The sequence below is a fragment of the Salmo salar genome, chromosome 08 (genome assembly GCF_965601325.2).
Source record: "Salmo salar chromosome 08, fSalSal1, whole genome shotgun sequence".
Classification (NCBI taxonomy): Eukaryota; Metazoa; Chordata; class Actinopteri; order Salmoniformes; family Salmonidae; genus Salmo; species Salmo salar.
Window position 1 is genome coordinate 15,360,001 of NC_138298.1, and position 11,167 is coordinate 15,371,167.

Below are 11,167 nucleotides of genomic sequence, written 5' to 3' on the forward strand. Positions count from 1 at the left end.
AGAGCTCATATGTCAGGTGAATAGCTGTTCTCTATCTCTCCTACTAAGGAGAAAACACCTGTCAATGTGTGTAGGCCATCCTCTCTATCTCCTGCTAAGGAGAAATCATGTGTCAGGTGGATAGCTATTCTCTATGTCTCCTACTAGGGAGAAAACACCGTTAATGTGAGTAGGCCATTCTCTCCATCCCCTACTAGGATACCTCATAAGTCAGATGGATAGCTATACTCTATGTCTCCTACTAGGGAGAAGCCCTGTCAATGTGAGTAGGCCATTCCCTCCATCCCCTACTAGGATACCTCATAAGTCAGGTGAGTAGCTATTCTCTATGTCTCCTACTAAGGAGAAAACACCTGTCAAGGTGAAAGGCCATTCTCTCTATCCCCTACTCGGGGGAAATCATATGTAAGGTGCATAGCTATTCTCTATATCTCCTACTAGGGAGAAAACACCTCTCGATATGGGAGGCCACTCTCTCTATCTCCTACTAAGGAGAAATCCCTATCAAATGGGAAGGCCCTTCTCTCTCTCTCTTCCCATCCGGAGTCCCCTCTCAAGGAGAAAATGTCCACTCCCTCTCCCTCTTTATCTCGCTCGAACGGGGCGCGGTTGAAGCTTGTCAATAAGACGGGAGGCCGTCTTCGACAGGGGCTCCCTCGATAGAGGCTATCCACGTGGGGCGGGAGGAACCGTCCGTCTGAACACCGACCAATGGCCGGCCGACAGGGGCCCTCCCAGGTGGTTTCCTCCCCGCTTACCCTTCGCCTGCCCTGCGCTTGTGGCGCTTACTTGGCCACACCGGTTTATCTCCTTCCCGTAGCTTCCTCTCCGGGCCCCCGGAACCAGGGCTGTGGAGGATACTGATCGTATGCCCTGTTGGTGTCCGGAAGCGCCCACTGTATAGCTATTCTCTATATCTCCTATCAAAATGGAAAGGCCCTTCTCTCTCTCTCTTTCCCATCCGGAGTCCCCTCTCGAGGGAAAAATGTCCGCTCACTCTCCCTCCTTATCTTGCTCGTACGGGGCGCGGTTGAAGCTTGTCAGTAGGACGGGGCCGTTTCCGACAGGGGCTCCCTCGATAGAGGCTATCCACGTGGGGCGGGAGGAACCGTCCGTCTGAACACCGACCAATGGCCGGCCGACAGGGGCCCTCCCAGGTGGTTTCCTCCCCGCTTACCCTTCGCCTGCCCTGCGCTTGTGGCGCTTACTTGGCCACACCGGTTTATCTCCTTCCCATAGCTTCCTCCCCGGGCCCCCGGAACCAGGGCTGTGGAGGATCCTGATCGTATGCCCTGTCGGTGTCCGGAAACGCCCACTGTATAGCTATATCTCCTACTAAGGAGAAAACACCTCTCAAGGTGAGAAGGCCCTCCTCTCTATCATGTGTCAGGTGAATAGCTTCTCTATATCTCCTACTAAGGAGAAACCCTTGTCAATGTGTCTAGGCCATTCTCTTTATCTCCTACTAAGGAGGAATCATATGTCAGGTGAATAGCTACTCTCTATATCTCCTACTAAGGATGACCACCTGTCAAGGTGAAAAGGCCATTCTCTCTCTCTCCTACTAAGGGGGAAACACTTGTCAATGTGTGTAGGCCATTCTCTCAATCCCCTGCTAAGGAGAAATCATATGTCAGGTGAATAGCTACTCTCTCTCTCTCTCCTAGTAAGGAGGAAACACTTGTCAATGTGTGTAGGCCATTCTCTCTCTCCTACTAAGGAGGAAACACCTGTCAAGGTGAAAAGCTATTCTCTCTATTCCATACTTTAAGATACGCTATTGGAGCTGGAATTACCGCGGCTGCTGGCACCAGACTTGCCCTCCAATGGATCCTCGTTAAAGGATTTAAAGTGTACTCATTCCAATTACAGGGCCTCGAAAGAGTCCTGTATTGTTATTTTTCGTCACTACCTCCCCGAGTCGGGAGTGGGTAATTTGCGCGCCTGCTGCCTTCCTTGGATGTGGTAGCCGTTTCTCAGGCTCCCTCTCCGGAATCGAACCCTGATTCCCCGTTACCCGTGGTCACCATGGTAGGCACAGAAAGTACCATCGAAAGTTGATAGGGCAGACATTCGAATGAGACGTCACCGCCACAAAGGGCGCGCGATCGGCTCGAGGTTATCTAGAGTCACCAAAGCGGCCGGGGCAACCGAGATTGGCCCGCATGGGTTTTGGGTCTGATAAATGCACGCATCCCCGGAGGTCAGCGCTCGTCTGCATGTATTAGCTCTAGAATTGCCACAGTTATCCAAGTAACGTTGGAGCGATCAAAGGAACCATAACTGATTTAATGAGCCATTCGCAGTTTCACTGTACCGGCCGTGTGTACTTAGACTTGCATGGCTTAATCTTTGAGACAAGCATATGCTACTGGCAGGATCAACCAGGTAGCCACTCACAACATAGAGGTTGTACCCGAGCACACTAAGCAGAGAACAGCCAGGGACCACTCCTATCCCGTGAGGGGAGGAGGCCCTAGGTCAATCCACCGTGCGCCCAGCGGGAGGCCCTGAACTGCCCATGGCCGGAGCCACAGGTGCCGGGGCACCGCTTAATCAGGTATCTTGTCTTAGCTGGAGGGTTTTTTTTCGGAACGCCATCAACTTTGTTAAAAGACAGGGTTTGAGAAATACATGTGTTTCTGGCGCCGGTACGGCATGGGTGAACGTCATCCTCAGGCATCGCTACCTGGGTACTCCACTCCCCGAACCGGAACACCAATGTAGGGCCACTGAGACAGACGGGTCGGCTAGATCTCGCACGAACGGAGCGCGGCTGAAGCTTGTCATCAAAACGGGGATAACCGTTTCCGACAGGGGCTCCCCCGATAGAGGCAAATCCACATGGGGCGGGAGGAACCGTCCGTCTGAACACCGACCAATGGCCGGCCGACAGGGGCCCTCCCAGGTGGAAATAGATTGCAAATCGGTCAGAAGATGTAAAACAGGCTCGACAACAGAGGACAACCATGGATACGCAACATGTTGGAAGTTAGGGACAGACACATTCATGGGACAAGCACCATGGTCATGGAGGACCCAAACCCACAAGGTGATAGCTGGGATAGAGCACCTGTCCAAGACAGAGCTCAATATCCTCCCACCACCAAGCTGGGAAAATCGGATCAATACTTAGGACCAATCGGGCGCCAGAGGGATATGGTCCAAAGTACCCACGGTTCTGAGGGGCTTGTAACCCTCAAAAGTGTCCGTAAAGCTCTCCCTATTCGGCATGAGTAGTAATCATCAATCGGTCGCCGAGGGGATATGGACCGAACTACCATGGTTCCGAGGGACAAGCAACCCTCAGAAGTGTCCGTTTCGCATTTATTTAATCGGACTAGTAGTTTGCCACTATCCCCGAGCTTCTAGGCCATGGAAGTCGTGTTGTCAAAAACCAGGTTTCTGATTTCGCGCCGGTACCTGTCTGCCCCACACGGGCATGACTGTGTAAAGACGGGAATACGGAATTTACCGATCTTCACTGTGTTACTCACACAGTATATTTTTTTCCCCGTTCTCCCGTATGAAAATCCGGACCATAAAAAAAACACTTTAAACTTGAATAAATCGAAAAGTACAACTCCAATCCTGATGGGGTTTTTTTTGCACGAAATGGCACATATAAACGAACATTTCCATATAATTTAAACCGTTTTTCCATAAAAATTTATAATAGAAAATCGAGTTTGAAGTTTTCGGAAAAAAGTTCCCGGAACAGAAAAAAATAGTTACTGTAGATGCGACATTTTATAAACAGGGGATAATTGTTACCCATCACGAGAGAGGTTATGAGCCAAAATTTGGGAACTCTAGCCCCTCAGGAAGTATTTTTAATCATTATTTGAAAATTTCAGATTTTGGTCAAAAAAGTTACAAAGTGCCAACTTTTCAGTTCGCTTCAGAGACTAAGTCCAAACGGGCACCTGGTTTTATTTTGGGTTACCAGGACCATTTTTTAAAAACGGTTTTAAATACTTTTAAAGGGTATAGGGACCTCCATACCCACCCTGACAGCACCCTACTACGGGCCCAAGTCAATGGGGGCCGGCCTGGCTGATTTATGGAAGTTTGAAAAAATCTTCAGAAAATATTCTATGTTTTTCTTCTCAGAAATTGCACTAAGTCCAAACTGGCACCTGGTTTTATTCTGGCTTACCACAACCATTTTTGAAAAACGGTTTTAAATACTTATAGAGGGTATAGGGACCTCCATACCCACCCTTAGAGCACCATCCTAAGGGCCCAACTCAATGAGATACAGCAAGAGGGAATTATATAGCTTTTCAAAAAATCTTCAGAAAAATGACTATGTTTTTTCTTGTCAGAAAATCGGCTATGTTTTTTCTTCTCAGAAATTGCACTATGTTTTGGTGGGGACGTGTCCGTAGCATTTGGGTTACCAGGGGTGAAATTTTACAACTGTTTTAAATACTTTTAAAGGCCATCACCACCCCCAGGACACCTGTTTCAGCACCCCACTGTGGTCCCAAGTCAGTGGGATGAAGAATGAGTGTTTTATGGAAGTTTTTAAAAATCCTCTGAAAATATTCTATGTTTTTTCTTCTCAGAAATTGCACTATGTTTTGGTGGGGACGTGTCCGTAGCATTTGGCTTACCAGGGGTGACATTTTTAAAAGGCTCTAAATTACTTTTAAAGGCCATCACCACCCCCAGGACACCTGTTTCAGCACCCCACTGCTGTCCCATGTCAGTGGGATGAAGAATGAGTGTTTTATGGAAGTTTTTAAAAATCCTCTGAAAATATTCTATGTTTTTCTTCTCAGAAAATCGGCTATGTTTTTTCTTCTCAGAAAATATTCTATGTTTTGGTGGGGACGTGTCCGTAGCATTTGGGTTACCAGGGGTGAAATTTTATAACTGTTTTAAATACTTTTAAAGGGTATAGGGACCTCCATACCCACCCTGACAGCACCCTACTACGGGCCCAAGTCAATGGGGGCCGGCCTGGCTGATTTATGGAAGTTTGAAAAAATCTTCAGAAAATATTCTATGTTTTTCTTCTCAGAAAATCGGCTATGTTTTTCTTCTCAGAAATTGCACTATGTTTTTGGGTTACCACAACCATTTTTGAAAAACGGTTTTAAATACTTATAGAGGGTATAGGGACCTCCATACCCACCCTTAGAGCACCATCCTAAGGGCCCAACTCAATGAGATACAGCAAGAGGGAATTATATAGCTTTTCAAAAAATCTTCAGAAAAATGACTATGTTTTTTCTTGTCAGAAAATCGGCTATGTTTTTTCTTCTCAGAAATTGCACTATGTTTTGGTGGGGACGTGTCCGTAGCATTTGGGTTACCAGGGGTGAAATTTTACAACTGTTTTAAATACTTTTAAAGGCCATCACCACCCCCAGGACACCTGTTTCAGCACCCCACTGTGGTCCCAAGTCAGTGGGATGAAGAATGAGTGTTTTATGGAAGTTTTTAAAAATCCTCTGAAAATATTCTATGTTTTTTCTTCTCAGAAAATCGGCTATGTTTTTTCTTCTCAGAAAATATTCTATGTTTTGGTGGGGACGTGTCCGTAGCATTTGGGTTACCAGGGGTGAAATTTTATAACTGTTTTAAATACTTTTAAAGGCCATCACCACCCCCAGGACACCTGTTTCAGCACCCCACTGTGGTCCCAAGTCAGTGGGATGAAGAATGAGTGTTTTATGGAAGTTTTTAAAAATCCTCTGAAAATATTCTATGTTTTTTCTTGTCAGAAAATCGGCTATGTTTTTTCTTCTCAGAAATTGCACTATGTTTTGGTGGGGACGTGTCCGTAGCATTTGGGTTACCAGGGGTGAAATGTTATAACGGTTTTAAATACCAGGGCACCCACCACCATCCGAACCAGGGCACCCACCACCATCCGAACCAGGGCACCCACCTCCATCCGAACCAGGGCACCCACCACCATCCGAACCAGGGCACCCACCACCATCCGAACCAGGGCACCCACCACCATCCGAACCAGGGCACCCACCACCATCCGAACCAGGGCACCCACTCTTAAGCACCCTTCCTCGGACACTAAAGCATATAGCCCCGCTGCTACCAACAGCGTGCACCTGGTCACCCGAAACAACCTATGTGCATCTGGTTACCCTAATGCTTTCCGCTCAGAGACTAAGTCCAAAATTCTCAGAAAATATTCTATGTTTTTTCTTCTCAGAAATTGCACTATGTTTTGGTGGGGACGTGTCCGTAGCATTTGGGTTACCAGGGGTGAAATTTTATAACTGTTTTAAATACTTTTAAAGGGTATAGGGACCTCCATACCCACCCTGACAGCACCCTACTACGGGCCCAAGTCAATGGGGGCCGGCCTGGCTGATTTATGGAAGTTTGAAAAAATCTTCAGAAAATATTCTATGTTTTTCTTCTCAGAAATTGCACTAAGTCCAAACTGGCACCTGGTTTTATTTTGGGTTACCACAACCATTTTTGAAAAACGGTTTTAAATACTTATAGAGGGTATAGGGACCTCCATACCCACCCTTAGAGCACCATCCTAAGGGCCCAACTCAATGAGATACAGCAAGAGGGAATTATATAGCTTTTCAAAAAATCTTCAGAAAAATGACTATGTTTTTTCTTGTCAGAAAATCGGCTATGTTTTTTCTTCTCAGAAATTGCACTATGTTTTGGTGGGGACGTGTCCGTAGCATTTGGGTTACCAGGGGTGAAATTTTACAACTGTTTTAAATACTTTTAAAGGCCATCACCACCCCCAGGACACCTGTTTCAGCACCCCACTGTGGTCCCAAGTCAGTGGGATGAAGAATGAGTGTTTTATGGAAGTTTTTAAAAATCCTCTGAAAATATTCTATGTTTTTTCTTCTCAGAAATTGCACTATGTTTTGGTGGGGACGTGTCCGTAGCATTTGGCTTACCAGGGGTGACATTTTTAAAAGGCTCTAAATTACTTTTAAAGGCCATCACCACCCCCAGGACACCTGTTTCAGCACCCCACTGCTGTCCCATGTCAGTGGGATGAAGAATGAGTGTTTTATGGAAGTTTTTAAAAATCCTCTGAAAATATTCTATGTTTTTCTTCTCAGAAAATCGGCTATGTTTTTTCTTCTCAGAAAATATTCTATGTTTTGGTGGGGACGTGTCCGTAGCATTTGGGTTACCAGGGGTGAAATTTTATAACTGTTTTAAATACTTTTAAAGGGTATAGGGACCTCCATACCCACCCTGACAGCACCCTACTACGGGCCCAAGTCAATGGGGGCCGGCCTGGCTGATTTATGGAAGTTTGAAAAAATCTTCAGAAAATATTCTATGTTTTTCTTCTCAGAAAATCGGCTATGTTTTTCTTCTCAGAAATTGCACTATGTTTTTGGGTTACCACAACCATTTTTGAAAAACGGTTTTAAATACTTATAGAGGGTATAGGGACCTCCATACCCACCCTTAGAGCACCATCCTAAGGGCCCAACTCAATGAGATACAGCAAGAGGGAATTATATAGCTTTTCAAAAAATCTTCAGAAAATATTCTATGTTTTGGTGGGGACGTGTCCGTAGCATTTGGGTTACCAGGGGTGAAATTTTATAACTGTTTTAAATACTTTTAAAGGGTATAGGGACCTCCATACCCACCCTGACAGCACCCTACTACGGGCCCAAGTCAATGGGGGCCGGCCTGGCTGATTTATGGAAGTTTGAAAAAATCTTCAGAAAATATTCTATGTTTTTCTTCTCAGAAAATCGGCTATGTTTTTCTTCTCAGAAATTGCACTATGTTTTTGGGTTACCACAACCATTTTTGAAAAACGGTTTTAAATACTTATAGAGGGTATAGGGACCTCCATACCCACCCTTAGAGCACCATCCTAAGGGCCCAACTCAATGAGATACAGCAAGAGGGAATTATATAGCTTTTCAAAAAATCTTCAGAAAATATTCTATGTTTTGGTGGGGACGTGTCCGTAGCATTTGGGTTACCAGGGGTGAAATTTTATAACTGTTTTAAATACTTTTAAAGGGTATAGGGACCTCCATACCCACCCTGACAGCACCCTACTACGGGCCCAAGTCAATGGGGGCCGGCCTGGCTGATTTATGGAAGTTTGAAAAAATCTTCAGAAAATATTCTATGTTTTTCTTCTCAGAAAATCGGCTATGTTTTTCTTCTCAGAAATTGCACTATGTTTTTGGGTTACCACAACCATTTTTGAAAAACGGTTTTAAATACTTATAGAGGGTATAGGGACCTCCATACCCACCCTTAGAGCACCATCCTAAGGGCCCAACTCAATGAGATACAGCAAGAGGGAATTATATAGCTTTTCAAAAAATCTTCAGAAAATATTCTATGTTTTGGTGGGGACGTGTCCGTAGCATTTGGGTTACCAGGGGTGAAATTTTATAACTGTTTTAAATACTTTTAAAGGGTATAGGGACCTCCATACCCACCCTGACAGCACCCTACTACGGGCCCAAGTCAATGGGGGCCGGCCTGGCTGATTTATGGAAGTTTGAAAAAATCTTCAGAAAATATTCTATGTTTTTCTTCTCAGAAAATCGCACTAAGCTCCAAACTGGCACCTGGTTTTATTTGGGTTACCACAACCATTTTTGAAAAACGGTTTTAAATACTTATAGAGGGTATAGGGACCTCCATACCCACCCTTAGAGCACCATCCTAAGGGCCCAACTCAATGAGATACAGCAAGAGGGAATTATATAGCTTTTCAAAAAATCTTCAGAAAAATGACTATGTTTTTTCTTGTCAGAAAATCGGCTATGTTTTTTCTTCTCAGAAATTGCACTATGTTTTGGTGGGGACGTGTCCGTAGCATTTGGGTTACCAGGGGTGAAATTTTACAACTGTTTTAAATACTTTTAAAGGCCATCACCACCCCCAGGACACCTGTTTCAGCACCCCACTGTGGTCCCAAGTCAGTGGGATGAAGAATGAGTGTTTTATGGAAGTTTTTAAAAATCCTCTGAAAATATTCTATGTTTTTTCTTCTCAGAAATTGCACTATGTTTTGGTGGGGACGTGTCCGTAGCATTTGGCTTACCAGGGGTGACATTTTTAAAAGGCTCTAAATTACTTTTAAAGGCCATCACCACCCCCAGGACACCTGTTTCAGCACCCCACTGCTGTCCCATGTCAGTGGGATGAAGAATGAGTGTTTTATGGAAGTTTTTAAAAATCCTCTGAAAATATTCTATGTTTTTCTTCTCAGAAAATCGGCTATGTTTTTTCTTCTCAGAAAATATTCTATGTTTTGGTGGGGACGTGTCCGTAGCATTTGGGTTACCAGGGGTGAAATTTTATAACTGTTTTAAATACTTTTAAAGGGTATAGGGACCTCCATACCCACCCTGACAGCACCCTACTACGGGCCCAAGTCAATGGGGGCCGGCCTGGCTGATTTATGGAAGTTTGAAAAAATCTTCAGAAAATATTCTATGTTTTTCTTCTCAGAAAATCGGCTATGTTTTTCTTCTCAGAAATTGCACTATGTTTTTGGGTTACCACAACCATTTTTGAAAAACGGTTTTAAATACTTATAGAGGGTATAGGGACCTCCATACCCACCCTTAGAGCACCATCCTAAGGGCCCAACTCAATGAGATACAGCAAGAGGGAATTATATAGCTTTTCAAAAAATCTTCAGAAAATATTCTATGTTTTGGTGGGGACGTGTCCGTAGCATTTGGGTTACCAGGGGTGAAATTTTATAACTGTTTTAAATACTTTTAAAGGGTATAGGGACCTCCATACCCACCCTGACAGCACCCTACTACGGGCCCAAGTCAATGGGGGCCGGCCTGGCTGATTTATGGAAGTTTGAAAAAATCTTCAGAAAATATTCTATGTTTTTCTTCTCAGAAAATCGGCTATGTTTTTCTTCTCAGAAATTGCACTATGTTTTTGGGTTACCACAACCATTTTTGAAAAACGGTTTTAAATACTTATAGAGGGTATAGGGACCTCCATACCCACCCTTAGAGCACCATCCTAAGGGCCCAACTCAATGAGATACAGCAAGAGGGAATTATATAGCTTTTCAAAAAATCTTCAGAAAATATTCTATGTTTTGGTGGGGACGTGTCCGTAGCATTTGGGTTACCAGGGGTGAAATTTTATAACTGTTTTAAATACTTTTAAAGGGTATAGGGACCTCCATACCCACCCTGACAGCACCCTACTACGGGCCCAAGTCAATGGGGGCCGGCCTGGCTGATTTATGGAAGTTTGAAAAAATCTTCAGAAAATATTCTATGTTTTTCTTCTCAGAAAATCGGCTATGTTTTTCTTCTCAGAAATTGCACTATGTTTTTGGGTTACCACAACCATTTTTGAAAAACGGTTTTAAATACTTATAGAGGGTATAGGGACCTCCATACCCACCCTTAGAGCACCATCCTAAGGGCCCAACTCAATGAGATACAGCAAGAGGGAATTATATAGCTTTTCAAAAAATCTTCAGAAAATATTCTATGTTTTGGTGGGGACGTGTCCGTAGCATTTGGGTTACCAGGGGTGAAATTTTATAACTGTTTTAAATACTTTTAAAGGGTATAGGGACCTCCATACCCACCCTGACAGCACCCTACTACGGGCCCAAGTCAATGGGGGCCGGCCTGGCTGATTTATGGAAGTTTGAAAAAATCTTCAGAAAATCTTCTATGTTTTTCTTCTCAGAAATTGCACTAAGTCCAAACTGGCACCTGGTTTTATTCTGGGTTACCAGAACCATTTTTGAAAAACGGTTTTAAATACTTATAGAGGGTATAGGGACCTCCATACCCACCCTTAGAGCACCATCCTAAGGGCCCAACTCAATGAGATACAGCAAGAGGGAATTATATAGCTTTTCAAAAAATCTTCAGAAAATCTTCTATGTTTTGGTGGGGACGTGTCCGTAGCATTTGGGTTACCAGGGGTGAAATTTTTGCTACAGCGCGTCAAACATGAGTCGAAAAAGACGAGTGAATTCTACTAAATCAAACGACTAAATTAGTATGCAGTTCAATTATTAAACATATAGTACGCTAGTATTGGTATTCGGACTAAATCAGTGATCATAGGAGATTTGATGTGTAATGTAGTAAGTAATACCGTATTTCAAAGAACAGTGAGCATGACTTTTTTTATTTAACTACGCCCTTTGAGCAATGACGCCAGC

At 44.1% G+C, this 11,167-nt stretch overlaps 1 pseudogene; it reads right to left on the bottom strand.

Annotated features, from left to right (window-relative positions):
- Positions 1-1,769: 1,769 nt before the first annotated feature.
- Positions 1,770-2,388, bottom strand: LOC145853733 (uncharacterized; annotated as a pseudogene).
- Positions 2,389-11,167: the final 8,779 nt, after the last annotated feature.